The following is a 10,284-nucleotide window of genomic DNA, read 5'->3' as shown; positions in this document are numbered from 1 at the left end:
GAAGAGAACAAAAACAATTGTCAACTACTCATATATTCCCTGGGGTGAATTTAGAAAGTCCCTGTTCAGTTCTAGGAAGGAAGCAGGGACCCCTGGAGTGCCCCCACAGCTGTGGCTAGGGTCAGCTGATGGGGCTTCTGATCATAGGAGCACATAGTGGACCCCCACAGGTGGGAGCCCCATCAAGCTTCTTTAGTTGGGGGTCTGGGTCACCTGCTTCTTGCTGATACAGGGGGAGCCTGTGATCAGCAGGGATCCTGGTTTTCTCTGATTTAAAAAAAATCCCGAATTTTTGGTTAAAAAAATCACACAAAACTGTGGGGAGAAGGGGACACGCCAGAGGGCAGGGAACAACTACAAGCAGACCTGGACAGGTTGGACATATGGGCACAAAAAAACAGAATGCAATTCAACAAGGAGAGATGCAAAGTGCTGCACCTAGGGAGGAAAAATGTCCAGCATACCTACTGCCTAGGAAAGGACCTGCTTGGTGGCACGGAAGCAGAAAGGGATCTTGGAGTCCTAGTGGACTTCAAGATGAACATGAGTTGGCAGTGTGACGAAGCCATCAGAAAAGCTAATGGCACTTTATCATGCATCAGCAGATGCATGACGAACAGATCCAAGGAGGTGATACTTCCCCTCTATCGGGCGCTGGTCAGACCACAGTTGGAATACTGCGTGCAGTTTTGGGTGCCACACTTCAAGAGGGATGTGGATAACCTGGAGAGGGTCCAGAGAAGGGCCACTCGTATGGTTAAGGGCTTGCAGGCCAAGCCCTATGAGGAGAGACTGGGGCACCTGGACCTCTTCAGCCTCCGCAAGAGAAGGTTGAGAGGCGACCTTGTGGCTGCCTATAAGTTCATCACGGGGGCACAGAAGGGAAGTGGTGAGGTTTTATTCACTAAAGTGCCCCCGGGGGTTACAAGAAATAATGGCCACAAGCTAGCAGAGAGCAGATTTAGACTAGACATTAGGAAAAACTTCTTCACAGTTCGAGTGGCCAAGGTCTGGAACGGGCTCCCAAGGGAGGTGGTGCACTCCCCTACCCTGGGGGTCTTCAAGAGGAGATTAGATAAGCATCTAGCTGGGGTCATCTGAACCCAGCACTCTTTCCCCCCCAGCCTATGCAGGGGGTCGGACTCGATGATCTATGAGGTCTCTTCCGACCCTAGCATCTATGAATCTATAACCCAAAATCCCCATTTTCTCATGATTTAAATGAAATACCACTACACACACACACACACACACTTTTTAAACCAAAAATTGGGGGGGGGGGTAATCAGAGAAAACAAAGCTTGGGGTACACTTGAGGCCCTGCAACTGGGTACTCCAATCAGCTGATGGGGCTCCCAGCCACAGTGGACTCTGCCCACATATTCAATCAATGTGGGGTGGGAAATTAGTTCTGTTGGAGGGCTGCTTAATGAGGTTTGGTGAGCTGGTGAGGGCTGCAAGGGTAGCTTCACCCCTTGACAGGTGCCCTGCCCTGGGTCACCATCTTGGGACCAGAAGTCCATCCCCTAACCCCTGACCTTTGTCACTAGAATTTCCTCCTCTCCCCCCTGAAGTACTCCTGGGGGGGGGGGTTGCCATCTGACCCCCCCAAAAACCAAATCACACTGAAGTCAAAGATCTACTATAACATATTTTAATTTTATTACAAAAATATTTTTGTCATGATTTGTGTTTGTGTAGTGTATGTAGAGGTGACTGCATAATAGGTCAAAAATAAAATCCTATTCTTATATTCTGTGTGTGGGGTGTGGTTGGGGTGGATGTGTATGGTGAGGTGTGGGGCTGTGTGGGTGGGTGGGTGCATGTGGGGTTTCTGAGGGGGTGTGGCTGTATGGGGGCATAGGGTATGTTGTGGGGTGTGTGTATATATGGGAGGGTTGTGGGGGTGTGTGGATATGTGGGGTTTCTGGGGTGTGAGGCTGTAGGGACCCCCACTGCCCCACTGGTGGCAGTAACAGCAGCAGGTGGGAGCCTTCAGGGCACTTGTGGTTCTTGCAGGCTCTGCCACCTGACAACATGCAACTCCAGCCAGAGCTGCACATGGCAATAAGGAGTGCAGCCAAGCTGGCTCACTTCCGTTTTGTGAGGTCTCACGTGCAGGTCCTGGCACTTGTGCGCCACTGTGGGAAGCCCCATGCATTGGAGTCGGCTATCTTCCCCACCCCGTTCCACCATGGAAGCTGGGGGTGGGGCTCCCTGCCACTTCTGGCAGAGTCCTGGCAGCTGGCTCCATAACATGGGGCATCCCCCAATGATGTGAAGGTGCTGGGAGCTGCACATGTGTTACAGGGAGCCCCACTTGATAGAGGAGGCCAGCCTGGCTGTGCTCCTTTGTCTGGAGTTGAATGCCACAGCAGTGGGCACTGGGTGGCAGTGCCAATGTGGGCCATGAGCACCCCAAGTGCTCGTGCTGCTACTGCTGGTGGCAGGGGCTGTGCACCATGTGGGGGAGAGAGAAGAGAAGTGTGTGGGAGGTCCCCACAGCCCCCATCCTCACTCACACCACACCCTGCCAACCTGAGCTCTGTGCTCCTGCTGTCCCTCTGGGTGCAGGCTCCACACTTCTGCCAGCCCCAGACCAATGCTTCCTGCCCCTGCCCAGCTACAGCTCTCCCTCAACCCCCACCACAGCTTCCCATGCCCCTGCCACTTCTCTACCTGCTTCCCAGAGCAAACACTGTAGCAGGGAGACAAGGAGAAGTTGCTGGAGGTTGTGTAAGCTGAGCAGGTGCCCTGATGACTGCAGCGATGGCAGTAGCCACCCTACCTGAAAGCAGCATGCTGGATGGGCTGGGCTATTCTGCACACCAGGGTAGGAGCAAGGCATGTGGGTTGGGAAAGGTATAATTAATTAGTGGGCACCTGCAGGCTGGATGGAATTGCTGGGTGGGCTGAATCTGGTCCGCAGGCCATATTTTGCCCAGCCCTGAATTAATGGCATGATAGGAAGCAGTTACAAAGTTATTACACATTTCTTTGTAGCATATTCCTCTTTTTATCATGCTGTTAATTGGTTGAATGTGTGTGGCCAGGTGAACAGTTAAGATGAGATTAACTGGTTAATGGGTGCATCTACGCATGCACTTTACTAAGGAATTGACTAATGAGCTCCATAGTAAAGCATCACAGTTTACATGAGCACCCATATTAAGGGATAGTAAATTAACTCTGCTGTAGGTTAATACTGTCTTATAGAAGAGTAATTTAGGCTGCTACTATGCATATGTAGATGGTGACTGGGGCTGCCTGGGGTGTGAGGGTGCTACAGTGAGGGAGCTGCCCATTGGCTAGCCCTGCACTATAGAACCTTTGTGCTCCAGCTTGCCCATCCACTGCTCAATGCTGCCACCACCCAGAACCTGGGGCTGACTCCCTGGGCCCCCTGCCAGCCCAAGGCTGCTCCACCCCAGCTCAAAGTGCTCTGGTCCCAGGCACACATGTAAACACTGCGCCCAAAAGAAACTCCAGTGCTGGAGTTTGTCTTTGCCCTAATTGCATGTATAGATGCATGTAAATCACACCTTACATGTAATGTTTAAATGGGGCCCAATACTATTTTCTATTCCTGGTTATTCATGCATTACTTGCAGATGACTAGCTCTGGCACAGTTCTAGGTATTGCATTTACATTACCAGAAACCAGAGACCTGTGATCATCTTGAGATCTTTCTCTCCACTCTAACATATTTGGTTGCATAGGTTATACATGTCAATGAATTATTTTACTCCTTGCAAGGTAAAAAGAAAAAAGAAAAAAAAAGAAAAAGAAAAGAAGTTTAGATTAACACAATTCTAATTCAATAATCCCCTTTTATATGGAAAAAAAGTCAGAAAAGGTTCAAAGAGAACACAGGATATATTTATATGCTTGAAACTATGAAACTTCATATGTCAAATTAGATACTGTATTTTCCAAGCAAAGTGAGATTCTAATCCACCCAGGTTAACTCATGTTTCTAGTTAAATAACGGAAGTAATAGACAGAGGGCCTAAAATCATTTTATACAGAGACTATTAATTGACCTTTCTTTGGTTCTCAATGCAGACCAAGGGGAAAACTGGGAGTGGAGTCATTATAAAATTAATGAATACTTGGAACCTAATCAGTAGAGAAATGGAAACAGTCCAGTAAAAATGAAGAGTACAAGGAAATTTAGTTCATAGTAACTAAATAAGCACGAGTACCATAATCAATAGAAGCTACTGTACAGTAATAAGGGAACTAGAAGAACCCTGTGAGGACTAATTTTCAGATCTTAATTACTTGTATTCTACAGCTTAAATTAAAAAATAAATATTAATAATTATGACTGGAGAAGTGGAACAAGAATTTTCAGTGACAAAAGGTTAGTCCACTTGACTATCAATTCTTCATAGAGTGCATAGTAGTAATGCAAGATTCTAAAATGTACATTTTACTCTTAAATTATCCACAGGAGGAGCATTAGAGATGAGAAGATCAAGTTCTCTTTTTAAAATCCAGAACACTGGGCTTTCTATGCTCTTTCACATACAATAGCCACAAACCAATTTTGTTCAAGGATGTTTTCTCATCTTCAAATAAAGTGTACATTTTAAATATAGATAACATTACAGAGGAGAACTTCATTCCTGGTCATTTGTATTTCACAAAATCCTCTTTGGCTTTTTTGCACTGGATAAAGGCAATTTTTTTTTAAAATAATTTTTTAAGATTTTAATTTAAAACATATTTAGCAAATAGCATGGGAATTTGAGTAACTTTTCCTTCTTTCTATTCAGCCACCAGGTAGTAAAGTAACTTGAGAGTACTCATGCTTTGCCAGTTGTTATTTTACCATTAACTTTATAACAAGCAAGCCAGAGATCTTTATTTGGAGAGAATTTTACTGTGCAGCATTTCTCAGTCATGTACTTTATTCTGGCAACGTAGCTCAAGAAACCTCTTAAAGCTCTATTTATACCATAAATATATGAACAAGAACATAGGATAGTTTAATAGAGTTTCATTTGCCCCGAGTAGCACCTAACAACACCTTACTAAGTCCACCTAACAGTTTGTTTTCTCTGGCTGCTACAAGATATTAAGTTAAATTCAACATCTTCATCCTACTTCTAATTTTTAAGAAGTTTTGGTCTCCAATGGCAGAATGTACAGCAAGTACATTGCAACATTTTTTAGTTACAGTTGTAGTATTTCTTGGCATGGTTTATACCACTGATAATGGCAAGACCCACCCGATCTGGGATTTAGGGCTAGGACTTTTTTCTTATACTAGTTGCCAGCAGAAGGCCGTGTACTGCATCACTCATATTTGTTTACATTGAATTTCTGTAGTGTTGCGTACACTCAGCCCTAATCATTTGGTTATTGCTAGCAGCACAGATACACCTTCACACAGACACTCTCCAGAGGCTTGTCTTATACTAATGGCGTTGCAATCTTCCTGCATATATGCTGCAAGAAATTTCCATTGTTCTGTCATGCCACATGATATTTTCAAACTGTTCATTAACTCAATTTACTTATATTAATTTTGAAATTATAGTTAAGTTGTTTTTATTCCAGAAACATCTACCATGCTGTTTATCAGAATGGAGAAAATCACCTTATTCCTATAAACCAGTCATGAGTTTATGGGTTAACAATCTCCTAGAACACAGGAAAATGTTTCCTGAGCCCCTAATTCTTAGTTCTTGAGCCTAGCCAACTACATTTGCAGAGTATCACTCCCCAAAGGAATCCCTACAATCTCTACTTCAATTCCTCACCCAAGGAACAATATCTGAAATACCAAGAATGCCCTTTAACCTGGTGTAGGCAAAATTCAGGAATACTAGGGCAGCAGTAGAAGGGATACATCTGTTGTCAAACTTTAAGCCCTGTCCCTTAGCAGCTAGGGGCAGGGCACCTGTCATCTTGAAACTATAAGTCCTGCTCTTAACCCCTGACTTCTGCTGCTGCAAGTTGCTCCTCTTGCCCCAGAAGCACTTTCTTGGGAAGGAGCACCATCTTGAAACTGGAAGCTGTAGCTCCATCACATGGTCCCTGAGTCTGATAGCTCTACCCACATGACCCCAAAACCTGCCACCCTCACTTCAATGTTGGTACATAGTAGAACTAATGAATGCATACCAGTTTCTGTCCTGAGGCAGATTCACTATCCAAAAGAAAAAGATTTTTCTGACCCAAAATGTGGGGTTTATACCCTGTTGGGTTTTTTTTTTTACTTCAAGTTTGATTGTTATGACCAGGCCTTTGATTCCGATTTGAAGCCTCCCTCTGATTCATGCAGTGTTGTGATTTACGCAGGATGCGAGTCTCAGGTTTTGATTCATCTCTCTAGAATCATTGCGAATGGGAGCGTAACCCATTCAATCCTGTGCAGCACTATACCAGCTAGGCCCACTGTAAATTTCTTGGGTGAAAACCTCTCACCGTGTTGTGTTCAGCAGGTCTGATTACTTGGGGTGGCCACCCATCAAAAGTGTTCCACAGATTTTCAGCTTTCCTCAGACACGTATTCCAACATGTCCTTTCAAGGGGATCCTGTTTACCCTCATTATTCAGGAGAGGTGACAATACACCATCCTAGATATACCTTTTGTACTGTTTTTAGGTCAACAGAATCTGCAACTGCCCATACCTTCTCAGAGTCCATTCACTACACCCCCCACACACAACCCTGGCCCTCATCTCCTTCCCAAGAGATTCAACAATCAGCGCATGATTCCAGTGAGAATGCATTTTAAAACAATCTTTATTTCCAGCAATATTTGTACAAAATTTACTGTTCTTGCTAATCTTATACTAGCTTATATAATATACTACCCAGATCCTTCTCTTAAGTAGGGTTTTATAATTTCTAGTGCCAATCAAGCATTCAGTATAGGGCACCATAGGCTTATCCTTCTCATTGATCCCCCTGTATAGAGCAGCATTAGGGTCTTCAGCAAAATGAACAGCATTTAAATTGCTAAGCTCTGGGCTAAATGAACAGCTATGCACATGCCAGATATCTACTCTGACACATGCTAATTGGCATGCGTGGGAGCAGTCTTGATTAATTGAGTCTGCTGGAGCATGTTAATGAATGTGGTCCAACAGCCTCCACATTGAACAAGTTTTAGTTCAAGCACCCCACCACCATTTTCAAGTGTGGGACATTGAATACATGCAAGGCTGTGGGTGCTTTAATAAGAATGTCTCTCAAGCCATTCTAATTAATGTGACCCCCCCACCCCCACTCCACACCAGAGCGCTTGTATAGATGCCCAATGTTTCTCTGTAAGGTGCAGACAATTTGTGGCACAACTTATCACAATAACAGTATTTAAAACCACTTTCCATATACAATTCAGCACAGAGCTCCCAAACTGTCCAATTTGTATTGCCATCTGACCATTTCACAGAGTCATGACTTCCTCATCCTGGGTCATTTAGAAGGCAACCCATGCAGTCTTCAAAAAGCCTCTCTCTCAAACAATATTTAAGGATGCCATAAAAAGAAACATGCATAAGAGTTTTCATGAGTCTTATGTTCTTGATGCAAGATAGAATCAGTTTTATTCCTAAGTTTCTTCGAAAAGCCACTATCATCATCATCTGAAACATTGGGTCTATGTTCTTCACAAAAACAACTTCTCTGGTTCCAGGACTACAGAAGTGCTGATGCGTAGTGTTTCTGGAGTCATTAGAAAGGCTTCACCTGTCTGTAGAGGCATTTCAAATGAAAAAAAAAAACAAACAAACCTCTAGTTAGCCACTGTTTACCCAGATCATAACTAATTCCTACCCCCACCAATGCCCACCAAACCCCCATAAAAGCCCCATATCCATGGTTCAAGCCTCTCACCAGCATCTCTTCTCCCTCATAGACATCTTCCACTCAGAGTCCAGGATGAGGCACCTTTCTCCCAAATCTTCAACAACTGCTCTGGGAATCTGGGCATGAGGCTCAGCAGCCTGCTGAATGCTTGCATGGGACTCCTGCCCAGGTTCAGGCATCTCAAGCAACCACTGGGCTAGGGGGGCTTCTCTCTTTAATTGCCCCCTCAGAACTGTCACTATGATAGTACTGTCTTCTCTGATGGCATCTGGCAAGCCTTGGTGGTAAAGTGGGAACGAATGGTGTTATTGGTATAGCGTAAGAATCCACATTTGCTTCGGTCTGCATTAGGTCTCAGAAAACATGTGATCTGTTGTTGATGGTTTCCTAATAAGGCATGAAAAAATAGACTGGGGCTTCCAGTCTTGGGCCCACCCCTATATTTGCTCTGATTGGCTCAGAGCTGCTTTTGGGAAGGTCCAATGCCCCTGAAACTTGTGCCAATTGGTCATGGGGGTCAGGCAAATTGTCTGAGGGTTTACAACACTCTGCTACATAACAGGTTGTGCCCGTCTCTCATGGCCAATGGAGCAGGGCTTCTGGGGGTCTTTAGAGCAGGCCATGTGCTCTGAGGGCAGACCCTTTAGGGGCAGTGTTTCCCAGTCAAGGGATGGACCTTCCGATATCACAGACCATGTGATGGGGACAAAGGCTTCTGGGACCAACATGGTGGCTAAGATGGCTATCAACATGGTAGTGAGGAGCAGGTTTCGGGGTCATGTGGGTGGAAATTCTGAAGTCACAGATAATGTGTTGGGACAGGAGCTTTCGGGATCAACAAGGCCAACTTGATGGCGAGGGTGCTGGTGTTAGGGTCATGTAGCTATCAGGGTCTGTGACCATGTGATGGGGCAGCAGCTTCTGCCTCCAAGATGGCAACCCCCTCCAAAAGAAGGACTTCTGGGACAAGGGGAGGAACTTTCAGTGGAAAGAGTCAGGGACTAAGGACAGGATTTCTGATTCCAATGTAAAGGGGTGGGCTTGGAGTTTGACAAGAGGTGTACTTTTTATACTACTCACGGCAGTGCTAATACCCCGATACTGCAGCAGCAGGTATGCCTTGAAGATCCTAGGAATATGACCATGCTCCATCCTACATAAGACTGCAAAATTCCCTCAGCCTGAACCAATCTGATCTAGGAGAATTATTTTCCTTAATCCGTGTGTGTCCTTCGGCCTGGAACCTCTGGGTTTCTAAAGCTGGCAGAAGCAACAGGGTATCACAGTCAAAAATCTCCAGTGTTAGCACTAATCAACATACCAACTGATATTCATCATAAGGTAAAAAAAACCAAACCAACAAAGAGACCCAGAAATTAATGATATTCATGAGAAGAAAAAAAATCTTGCCTTAATTTCCCTGGAAATCTTTCTAATATAGTCAGTTTAGCCATTTGACCCTATGCTTAAGGAGCTTCCCACCTTCCCCGATATTCAGCTTTATAGAATGACCATATCTCCCCTCTCAGTCTCAGTTCTGAGACACTAAACAAGTTCAAGCTCCTTTAATCATCTTTCAAGAGGAAGGGTCTTACAATACTACACAGTGTGTCATAATGGTAAATCTTGCCCTGCCCCACAGTGTTAGGGAAGGCCTTTGGATTATTACAAGTTATATATCTATATAGATACACACATACTGATTAACCACATTATGAATGTAGTCTTGGGGTTTGCCAGTTCTACAAGCATATGGAATATACAAGTCATGAAATCTTGAGGACTCTTGAGGAATCAGTAGAAAAAGAGCAACATGTTTAAGGTAGTATAAGCTACCCATTGACATTACAGGACTTTGGAATGTATTTATTTTGTTACCTAGCAGGCTTGCTGCAAGCAAGATGTACCTATTTATGCTTTCCAGTTAGGGTACAAAATTATGAAGGGTCTTACCTTTTCTTGTAAAGTGCAGTTGTTTCCCTCTGATTCTGAACCAGTCTCATAGGGAAGTTTAGCTGAGCTAGTCAAAGCCACAGGGGTACAAGAGCTGCAGAACACAGGGGTACATGGATTTTTCTCCCCAAGTCCAGAAAAATCAGAAGGGTGCAGCTTATTGAGTCTCCCTCCAAAGCAAAACCAATTGACTATAAATCTATACTAACTCATCAACTGTTTGGCCTTGGCATTTGCTGAATTCTGCAAACCGAGTAGTCTTGAACGCCTTCAAAAGTCTACTGAAAAAGCATGTCTGCCTTTGTGCAAACAGTATTACACAAACATCAAGGCTTTTTATAATGGACTGCAATTGGGTCCAGCTTGTCCCCTTTCTGGCCTTAATTAACCCCTATTCTTTCTTCAGCTGCCTGGGGGTTCTAAACTCCATCCTAGGCACATCACAGGGGAACACTAATACAAGCAGAGCCTCATATGTTTCATTTTTGGTGTGACACTCCCT

At 44.5% G+C, this 10,284-nt stretch overlaps 1 long non-coding RNA gene across 1 annotated transcript; it reads right to left on the bottom strand.

Moving 5' to 3' along the window:
• Positions 1–6,774: 6,774 nt before the first annotated feature.
• LOC132249899 (uncharacterized) lies at positions 6,775–10,078 on the bottom strand. Its single transcript, XR_009461371.1, has 4 exons — positions 9,783–10,078; positions 8,910–9,089; positions 7,857–8,106; positions 6,775–7,713 (listed from the first exon to the last, which is right to left on the bottom strand). It is a non-coding gene; the product is annotated as an uncharacterized LOC132249899 (long non-coding RNA).
• Positions 10,079–10,284: the final 206 nt, after the last annotated feature.

This window comes from Alligator mississippiensis, chromosome 4 (assembly GCF_030867095.1).
Source record: "Alligator mississippiensis isolate rAllMis1 chromosome 4, rAllMis1, whole genome shotgun sequence".
NCBI classification, from domain to species: domain Eukaryota; kingdom Metazoa; phylum Chordata; order Crocodylia; family Alligatoridae; genus Alligator; species Alligator mississippiensis.
This window is presented reverse-complemented; position numbering and strand designations above follow the sequence as displayed.